The sequence below is a fragment of the Budorcas taxicolor genome, chromosome 3 (assembly GCF_023091745.1).
Source record: "Budorcas taxicolor isolate Tak-1 chromosome 3, Takin1.1, whole genome shotgun sequence".
Taxonomy (NCBI): domain Eukaryota; kingdom Metazoa; phylum Chordata; class Mammalia; order Artiodactyla; family Bovidae; genus Budorcas; species Budorcas taxicolor.
This window is the reverse complement of record NC_068912.1, coordinates 24,805,042-24,816,400: the sequence shown is the minus strand read 5'-3', so window position 1 is coordinate 24,816,400 and position 11,359 is coordinate 24,805,042. Positions and strand designations below refer to the sequence as shown.

General features: G+C 36.9%; 1 non-coding gene across 1 annotated transcript; it reads right to left on the bottom strand.

The window, feature by feature from the left end:
- Positions 1–11,037: 11,037 nt before the first annotated feature.
- Positions 11,038–11,144, bottom strand: LOC128045836 (U6 spliceosomal RNA). The gene has a single exon (XR_008199171.1). It is a non-coding gene; the product is annotated as a U6 spliceosomal RNA (small nuclear RNA).
- Positions 11,145–11,359: the final 215 nt, after the last annotated feature.

The window sequence follows — 11,359 nt, the reverse complement described above, 5'->3', positions numbered from 1 at the left end:
GTATACAGAGCAAGAGAGCAGGCTCCTTTGGTGGCTTGATCATACATATGTATAAAATAAATAAGCAATGAGGAAATATAGCTGTTATTTTGTAATAATTTGAAATGGAGTATAATCTATAAAAATTTTGAATCATTATGTTGTACACCTGAAACTAATTAATATTGTAAATACTTCAATAAAAAAAGAGGTGAGGCTAGAAGACTTAAGTCACTCTGTGTGTGTGTATGTGTGTGTGTGTGTGTGTGTGTGTGTGTGATCAATCATGTCTGACTCTTCACAACCCCATCAACTGTAGTCCACCAGGCTCCTCTGGCCATGGGATTTTCCAGACAAGAATACTGGAGTGGACTGCCATTTCCTCCTCCAGGGGATCTCCCCACATCTCCTGGGTCTCCTGTATTATCAGGTGAATTCTTTACCACTGTGCCACCTGGGAACCCCATGACAAAACAGTGGAAAAAAAATTTTGCTTAGTGGGAATCAGAAAGCAACTAAGACATAAGCTATCACCTGTAGCCCTCAGCCTGGTGGGGCTGGCTCTTTTGCCAAGTGGTAGAAAATTCCTTTAATTGCTCAATCACGAGAACAACTGGCTCCTCAGAGCGTAGGATGCCTCTAAGCTACTTGCACACACATTCTGAATCCTGCCTTGATTTCTGACCTATGGTCTGAGCCTGTGGTCTCAAGAAGACTGTTAGAGGGGAACAAAAAACACATTTGTTAATCTGGATGGCATTAGCTCTGACCACCCTGCCATGGGACAAACACTGTCAGTGCCAGGCATCTGCAAACCCACAAACACCAGGATGCTGGCATGTTTTTCTGGCTAACCAAGATGCTCTACAGTTTTCAAATTTGTAATGTGCCCACCAGATACTGGCTCTAACAGCATTCTAGGGGTTTTAGGTTTCTATCCTTTACTGGGATTCTTTACTAGTTATCTACAAAACGACCCTAAATATGTGTTGTTCAGGTCTTATGTTACTAGTCCTCTAATTCTATAGCTGCCATATAAGAATATATTTTGATGTTAGTGGTGGTCCAGAGAAGGAGAAAATGCGCAGAATTCAGTGTTTCTTCTATAAAATCACCAATTATTATTCAACTGATTTTAAAAGATTATGTTTTAAAAGATTATGTTGTAGAAGATTAAAGGCCATAAAGGAAGTTGACTAAAAAGGGATATAGTCTAATCGTGTTCATATTTTCTACTCAATTTCTTTTTTTTTAATTGTAGTTGATTTACAATGTTGTGTTAATTTCAGGTGTATAGATGAGTGATTCAGATATATATATATATTCCTTTTCATCATCTTTTCCCTTATAGGTTATTACAAATATTGCTACTCTCAATTTCTTTTCATTAATTTGTAACTCTCATCCTTGCCTGGTCTCAGAAAAGCCTTTTCTTCTATTTCCAACATTGCTTGTCTTCAACTTCTGGATTTTTTTGGGGTTTCTGGCCTTCAGAGCACTTTATGAAAGTTCACCAACTTAAGCCTTCATCCAACCTTATAATGCCCTGCTGACTTCATTTCTTTAGATAGGACCTTATCTAGTCCTGTGTGCCAGGCTGTTCTTGCCTCCCTCTGTAGTTGAGGACTTCCCCTCACAATCAGAAGAGCACAGTTCCCCGCTCCATCCATACTGCTCATACAACTCCAACTGATCGCACAAGAGATCTAGATGACTATGGACTTGCATGCTTTACCACCATGCACTGGTGGTAAAGATTTCTCCTGCTAATGCAGCAGACAGGAGACATGGGTTTGATCCCTGGGTCGGGAAGATTGCCTGGAAGAGGGCATGGCAACCCAATCCAGAACTCTTGCCTGGAGAATCCCATAGACAGAAGAACTGGGCGGGCTACAAGTCCATAAGGTTGCAAAGAGTCGGACCTGACTGAAACAACTTAGCACACATGCACACGTTTCAGCAAGTCTTCTTCACTGAAGATCTGCTGCAATCCAGGAATTCTCTGGCTGCTATCTTTCTATGTGGCTTTTCACCCTCATTCATCACGTAGCTAGCCTACTTTGTCTTTTTTTCTTTTTCTCAAAATTGTAATCAATTTTGAATGGAGCACAATAGTTCTAAAACTTTTCTTTGAGTCCCATCAACGTTTTATCATATGAGAACACGATTTGAGAGATGTGAATGCAATTTATTGAAAATCTAAAGACACTATCACCTGCACATCAATGAATACATTGCAAACAGGTAAAACATGAAAAGAAAAAAAAAAAAAACCTCTAGGGTTCTTGAACTTTAAAATGCAAGCTTTTTCTTCTTTTCAACAACCTCTAAATGAAAATGTGAAAGGGAAATTAGGTGGTTTAAGCTGTGGCAAGTTTCTTTTAAACTGAATCCATGGTAAGAAAAAAGTAAATGAGTAGTGAGTACAGTTAATTATACCTCTGAACAAAATCAGTGGCTGCCGACAGAAGTGTGATTTGAGGGATTCCAGAAATACACATACATCTAAAAAACAAATCTCCCTCTTCTAGTCTGTTAGTGTTTTTAATGTCATCATTAGAGGATCATGTATAGTATACAGATTAAAATGTAAATACCCCTGGTAAATAAATGAATTAAATGGTTTTGATCATTAACATATTTATAAGACTGGGGGGGACACATGTAAGAATTAAAGATTTTAAAATTAAAAAAATAAAAAACTTAAAAAATTAAAAAAAAATTAAAAAAAAAAAAAAGACAGGGGGGCAGGTTGTAATGCAAAGGGATGTCACTATGGAAATGATACATTTGGAAAAGTGGGGAGCGGGGAAGGCTGAGGCACAGCTGAAGGAAATAATGCCAGTACTGGGTAGTGTGGTTGCAAGAGGGGAGAGTATACAGGGCCTGGGTAAATAGGAAAAGGTGTGAAAGAAGAGGTATCAAGAGAGAGAAATGAGTGAAAACAGCAAGGTGCAAACACCTAATTCACAATTTTCCATAGTCTGGAAAAGTATTCTTCTGCACAGCTTTCCCCTTCTGTCTGACATTGAGCCTCTGAGAGTTTCTAAATAAAGAACACTTTTCCTCCAACTCCTCTTAATACTCTGCTTAAACCCAGCTTAGCACAGTGCCTTTCACGTAGTAAGCACTCAATAAATATTTGATTGATTGATACTCTCCAGTCAGCTTATGTGTCCTGCAACTAACACTACATCTCAAGAGGCTCTAAAAGCGAAGTAGGAAAATGCTCACGTTAAATGTGCAGGAGACAGATGCATTCCCACAGTTAATGGTATGCAACCACACAACTGGGTCCATACAGTGGGACAGCGCACCACAACGGGTATTTATATAGTTTATTAAGATGGATGAAAAGCAAATGCAGTCTTACTTCTCCTGGGAATAAATAGCAAGAGAACTTCCCAGCATAGGTTACTGTGGTTAGAAAAACAGGTTTAATAATCCTACGTCACAGATGTAAGGTCCTAGCTATTAGAGAATTACAGTACTCAAATGCATTCTAAGTGAATACAGTCAATGAACGACAAAGCTTGGACTCTTGAAATTATCCACCCAATCCATATACTAGTCACAGTGAAATGTACCAAGAGTCACTAAATCCTAGGTGGTTACATATGGAAGGCTCTGAAAGGAATACTGCCTTTCATATGCTTTTGCATTATGCTTTTTGGGAAGTTCCATACATTTTTGTTTTTTCTCTAACAGTACAAATGAAACTGTAAGCTGCCGTTAGTGAATAAAACCAGATTGCTCTGGGCACAGAGCCACACCAATCCAGGCCTAATGTGTCAAACAGAACTGAGCTTGGTAGGTAGTCTCTGCCGAGCAAGAAACTTAAGCTAAAGAGAGGAGAAGCCTAAAGATTTTTTACTTACACAAATCAGTCTTGCTACAGAGTTGAAAGAGAATGGCATTGAAACATGTATATTATCATATGTGAAATGGATCGCCAATCCAGGTTTGAGGCATGAGACAGTGTGCTCGGGGCTGGTGTACTGGGATGACCCAGAGGGATAGGATGGGGAGGGAGGTGGGAGGGGAGGTTCAGGATGGGGAACACATGTACACCCATGATGGATCCATGTCAATGTATGGCAAAACCAATACAATATTGTAAAGTAATAAGCCTCCAATTAAAATAAATACATTTATATTTAAAAAAAAAAAGAAAGGACTATAACAGGTACAGGGCAGAAACAGATCAGTTAGGGACAGTACTGCAATAAAGCAGGCAAGCTCTGGAAATGGCTTAAACTAACGTGGTAGCAGTGGAAGTCATAGTAAATGGTAAAAATTCCAGATAGAGTCTACAGGTAGATCAGAGAGAATCTGCTACTGAATTGAAAGTGTGATAGAAGAGAGAAACAACAACAGTATTTCTGTCCTGACCAACCAGATGAATAGAGGTGCTGTTTATTACATAGAAGTGCAAAGTTCAATAAGAAAACAAGCTGAAATCATTTTAGTTAAGAAGCCTTTCAGACATTTAAGTGGGGATGTCAAGTAGACACATGGACTTACTAAACCTCTCTGGATTTGAGAGGTTTAGACTGGATATGTAAAGTTCGGAGTCATCAGCATGAAGATTTTGTTTGAAAGTGTGAGAATAGATTAGATCATTAGGTGGTGAGTGTTAGTAGAAAAGAGAAAGTGTCCAAGACCTGACTCTGGGACACTTCAGATTCAAATCTTGGCCATATTGATGGAGTTTGCCTGAGGATCATTATGAGAAGCATTCTGGGACCGCTGACTAATATAGAACCAAGAGACCATTGTGAGACAGGACTGTTTTTATAGATAGAAAATCAACTATGTTAAAAACTCTTATATCCTCTAAATAAGCACTTTTTTACTTATAGTGTATACGTGGGGAAAGTTGAATAAAGAATCAAACAATTACTCTGTAAATAGTTACTAGATGTTATTAATCTGTTTAGTCAACCCACAATCCTCCAAACATTTTTTTTTAATTTTTAGTTTTTCTTTTACAAGAGAATTTGGGGATTGAATTGCCTTAATTCTCCACTTCATTGTGCTTGGTATAAATCCAGAGCCTCCATAGCCAAAGTCAAAGAGTTGATCTGCTCATTATTTAATTCATTTGAGTTGCTCAAGTCAAGAAAACTTTTAACTGGAACATATAATTTTGCCTTGAAGCTTAACCCTATGCTATTTTCCTATGTTTATAAATTCCTGGAAATCATATACCCATCTTACATGATTCAAGAATCTAAGTAATCAGAATGCACAGCTTTGGACACGTAGAAAAGTATTAATCTCTTTGAGATAATGTTGATGTGAATGAATGGATGAAGGAACAGATAAATAAACATACATTACACAAACAACTAATCTCAAAAATATACAAGCAACTTATTCAACTCAATTCCATAAAAATAAACGACCCAATCAAAAAATGGGCCAAAGAACTAAAGAGACATTTCTCCAAAGAAGACATACGGATGGCTAACAAACACATGAGAAGATGCTCAACATTACTCATTATTAGAGAAATGCAAATCAAAACCACAATGAGGTACCACTTCACACCAGTCAGAATGTCTGTGATCCAAAAATCTGCAAGCAATAAATGCTGGAGAGGGTGTGGAGAAAAGGGAACCCTCCTACACTGTTGGTGGGAATGCAAACTAGTACAGCCACTATGGAAAACAGTGTGGAGATTCCTTTAAAAATTGGAAATAGAACTGCCATATGACCCAGCAATCCCACTGCTGGGCATACACACTGAGGAAACCAGAATTGAAAGAGACACATGTACCCCAATGTTCATCGCAGCACTGTTTATAATAGCCAGGACATGGAAACAACCTAGATGTCCATCAGCAAATGAATGGATAAGAAAGCTGTGGTACATATACACAATGGAGTATTACTCAACTGTTAAAAGAATACATTTGAATCAGTTCTAATGAGATGGATGAAACTGGAGCCGATTATACAGAGTGAAGTAAGCCAGAAAGAAAAACTCCAATACAGTATACTAACACATATATATGGAATTTAGAAAGATGGCAATGATGACCCTGTATGCAAGACAGCCAAAAAGACACAGATGTGTATAGCGGATTTTTGGACTCAGAGGGAGAGGGAGAGGGTGGGATGATTTGGGAGAATGGCATTGAAACATGTATACTATCATGTAAGAATCGAATCACCAGTCTATGTCCGATGCAGGATACAGCATGCTTGGTGCTGGTGCACGGGGATGACCCAGAGGGATGTTATGGGGAGGGAGGTGGGAGGGGGGTTCATGTTTGGGATCGCATGTACACCCGTGGTGGATTCATGTCAATGTATGGCAAAACCAATACAGTATTGTAAAGTAAAATAAAGTAAAAATAAAAATTAAAAAAAAATTTTTTTAATCATTCCTAATGATTAATATACATCAAAATCAACAAAAACAGGTAGTTTCTATGACCTTATCTTAATGAAAAGAACTGAACCTAATGGGGCATGTACCTAGCTGTGATTCATCTACACCACTGTACTTGTTGGTAAGCCCATAAAACTCATGCCAGATAAATATTCAGAAACCATCCCTTTGATTATACCAGTACTTTGATTAAAAACCCTGCTGAGACTAAAATCAGTAAGATGGTAAGATAGGAAGCCCTAGACACTCTTTTTTCCCTATGACCACACTAATTCAACAATACATGGATTCTGCAACCAGAATACACACCAATTCAACAACAATACATAGGCTGCACATAAAACATTTCAACCTTTTCAGATGGTGCCCAAGGAACTGGTTTCTAATTTGCCAATTTCTGAGAACTGATGGGATCCTCCATATACTAGACCCTTGGGGGCTACAGAGAACAAATATGACAGTTTGAACTAGTGAGTGGACACTGGCCACAGAAGGAGTCCTGTTTCAGTACAGAGCAAGCAGATAAGGGACGAAAAACCCAGCTCCCAGATTTTCCTTGGGGAAGGAAAGCGCTGAACCGCATATCAAAAATTCAAATATTTTCTGGAGATTGCCCATGGAATAGTTTCTGTCTTAGAGTGCTAATGAGATCCAACATATTCTAGATACTTGAGAGCCATTGAGAAAAAAAGAAATTGGTTTGAACAAGAACAAAAGAGCACTATAAAGCCCCTTGCTCCCCAACCCAGTGTAAGGCATTTATTGAACCTATCAGAGAAATAATCTGGGGCCATTAAGAATAAAGATGGCAGTTTAGACTGGCATGAAGATTTGAAAGACCCACAGAAGTTGTAGCCAGGTTGATTTGTAAAGGTCTTCTATACGTGGTCAACATGTAAATATTGGGAGAGGAGGCATTTTTTTCCAAAGCATAAATACCTACACAGAATCAAAGAAAATGAAATAATTGGGAAATACAATCCCAACAGAGGAACAAGACCAAGAAACTCACTCTACTAAAACAGAAGTATATGAATTAATTTTTTTTTTCAAAAAAACTTCACAAAAATGCTCAGTGAGCTCAGAAGAACAATGCACAAAGTGAAAATTTCAAGAAAATTAAGTGAAAAGTGCTAAACAGAAATCATGGAGTTGAAGAATAATATAACTGAACTGAAAAAAAATTCAATAGAGAGGTTCAACAGCAGACTAGAGTACAGAGTAAAAACACTCAATGAACCTGAAGATAGGACATTTGAAATTATCCACACAGACACTAAAAAGATGAAAAAAAAATTGTAAGGGGTTTATTATTCCAAGCAGACCAATATACACATTGTAGAAATCTCAGGAGAAGAAGAAGGAGAAAAAAGATAAGAAATCTATTCAGAGAAATAAAACCTCATCAAATCTGGGGAAGGAAATGTACATCTAAATCGAAGAAACCCAAAATATCCCAAGTAAAATGAGCTCAAAGAAATCACAGTGATACATATAATCAAATTTTCCAAAGATAAAGACAAAAGGTGAATTTTAAAATGCAAGAGAAAAACAATTTGTCATGACACAGGAAGTCCCATAACACTATCACTGGATATTTCAGCAGAAATGCTACAAGTCAGAAAGGAATGGGATAATATAGTCAAATTACTGATAGAAAAAGAAAACTGCCAATCTAGAATATTATACCTGGCAAAACTGCCCTTTAAAAAATGAAGGAGAGGTGAAGACTTTCTCAAACAAAAACTAAAGGAGTTCATCACCACTAGAAATGCCTCACAAGAAATACTAAAGGGTATTTTTAATTTGATATGAAAGGACACTAAAGGGAAACACGATAGCATTAGAAAGTACAGTTGAACTTTAAGCAATGTGGAGGTTAGAAGCACTAACTCCTGTGCAGTCAAAAATCCACACATAACTTTACAGTCAGTCCTCCATATCTGTGGTTCAGTATCTGCAGATTCAATACTGTGAAGTATAGTACAAAATTCATGTATAACTGGACCCATACACTTCACACTGGTATTGTTCAAGGGTCAACTATATAAAAATTGTTGGTAAAGGTAAATATATAGACAAATACAGAATACTGTATTATTATAATTGTGGTTGACAAATCAGTTTTAATTCTAGTGTAAAAGTCAAAATAAAAAAGTACTAAAATAACTATAATAAAAATATGTTAATGGTACACAGAACACTATATACATATGAAATACAAATTAGATGTAAATTGTAAAGTTGATAACAAAATTTAGGGGACATTAGTGAAGTATATAATTAATAAAGTATGTGATTGATGATAGTAGCTTCAAAAAGACTGTTATAAGATATTTTATGTAAGCTCCATGGAAACCACAAAGAAAATACCTGTAAACACAAAAGAAAGAGAGAAAGGAATCATAGCATATAAATCCAAAAAAAAAAAATCAACAAAAGACAAAGAAAGACAGGAAAAGGACAAAAGAACTACAAGACAGATAGAAACCAATTAATAAATTGACAATTGTATATCCTTCCCTATCAATAATTACTTTAAATGGAAATGGACTAAACCTCTCAATGAAAAGAAATAGAGAGGCTGAATGAATTTTTAAAAACAAGATTTAGCTATATGCTGTGTATAAGATATTTATTTTAACTATATCTGAAAGACATAGATAAGGACATACATAGGCTGAAAGCGAAGGAACAGGAGAAGATATTCCATGCAAATGTTAGCCAAAAGGGAGTAAGAGTGATTATATTTATGGCAGGAAATAATAGAAAAAGCCAAAAATTGTCACAAGAGACCAAAAAGGATATTATGCAATAATAAAAGATTCAATTCTTTAAGATATAAAAATTATAAATATATAGGTACCCAACATCAGAGCACTGAAATATATAAAGCAAACATTGACAGAGCTGAAGAGAAAAATAGACAACAATAATGGTAGGGGACCTCAATACTCTACTTTCAAAAATGGACAGAACAGCTAGATAGAAAATTAACAAAGCAACAGCAGACTTATACCAAACTATAGACTTAATGAACCTAATAGACATGTAGAACATTTCACGCAATAGTATCAGAATTTACCTTTTCCTCAAGTGTATATAAGATTCTCCAGTATCAATGATATGTTACAAAATAAACTTTAATATAGGAAGATTGAAATTATACCAATTATCTTTTACGACAACATGGAATGACACCAGAAATCAACAAGTGTCAATAAGGATGTGAGAAACTGAAACCCTTATACACTGTTATTGGAAATATAAGATTTTTGTGGCTACTACTGAAAACAGTATGCTGCTGCTGCTACTAAGTTGCTTCAGTCTAGGTGTTTCTCAAAAATTAAAAAAATAGAATTACAATAAGATCTAGTAATCCCACTTCTGGTTTATATCCGAAGAATTTAAATCAAGATTTCAAAATGGTATCTGTACTTCCAGTTCATTACAGCACTATTCACAATGCTCAAGATGTGGAGACAACCCAAATGTCTATTGATGGATGAAAAGATAAAGAAAAGGACATATACACACAATGAATATTATTCAGCCTTTAAGAAGAAAGACATACTGCAATATGCATCAAAATGGATAATGGTCAACCACAAAAGGACAAATACTGCATGATTCCATACAGATTATCTAAAAGTCATCAAACAGGAAACTTCCTGAATAGTCCAGTGGTTAAGACTCTGTGCTTCCAATGCAGAGGGTGCAGGTTTAATCCTTGGTCAGGGAACTAAGATCCCAGATGCCACACAGCATAGCCAAAAAAGAAAAGAATTCTTTAAATATAAATAAATAAACACAAGTAATCAAACAGAAGCTGAGAGTAGAATGATAAGGGCTGAGGAGAGGGAGAAACGGGAAGCTGTTAATTAACAAGTATAAAGCTTTAGATATACAAGATGAATAAGTTACAGAGACCTACTGTATAACATCAAGCCTATATTTAACAGTATTGCATTGTACACTTAAACACTTATTGAGAGTTGTTGTTGTTTAGTCATGTCCAATTCTTTTGCTACCCCATAGACTGTAACCCCCCAGGCGCCTCTGTCCAAGGGATTTCCCATAGAAAAATACTAGAGTGGATTGCTATTTCCTTTTCTAGGGGATCTGCTCCACCCAGGGATTGAACTCGCATCTCCTGCATTGCAAGTGGATTCTTTACTGATGAGCCACCTGGGGAAGCCTTTATTGAGAGTGGATCGCATGTTATATATTCTTCTCACATCAAAATAAAAATTAATATATTTTTTAAATCCATTGACTTCTTCCTACCTCCTACTTTAAAAACAAAAAACAAAAACAAAAACCTCTTCTAACTCTAAGTTCACATTATGTGCTTAATTGCTCAGTCGTGTCTGACTCTTTGTGACCCCATGGACTGTAGTTCACTGGGCTCCTCTATCCATGGGGATTCTCCAGGCAAGAATACTGGGGTGGGTTTCCATGCCCTCCTCCAGGGGATCTTCCCAACCCAGGGATCAAATCCAGGTCTCCTGCATTGCAAGCAGATTCTTTACCATGTGAGCCATCAGGGTAGTCCATGTTATACAGATACTTAAATATACCTTTTTACCTTCAGTTTTTAAATATGCTTTTTTACCTTCAGTTTTCCCCATTCCTTTTTTTTTTTTAATTGGGCTCTTAAGAAGATGGAATTCTTCATGAATTTCCATGTCATCCTTCTGCAGGAGCCATGCTAATCTTCTCTGTATTGTTCCAATTTCGGTAAACCTGCTGCCCAAGTGAGCACCTACCTCCTACTTGCATGCTCAGTCACTCAGTCATGTCAACTCTTTGCGACCCTATGGACTGTAGCATGCCAGGCTTCTCTGTCTATGGCATTTTCCAGGCAAGAATACTGAAATGGGTTGTCATTTCCTCCTCTAGGGGATCTTCTGAGCCAGGGATTGAATCTGCATCTCCTAAGTCTCTTGTATTGGCCGGCGATTCTTTGACTTAAGTTCA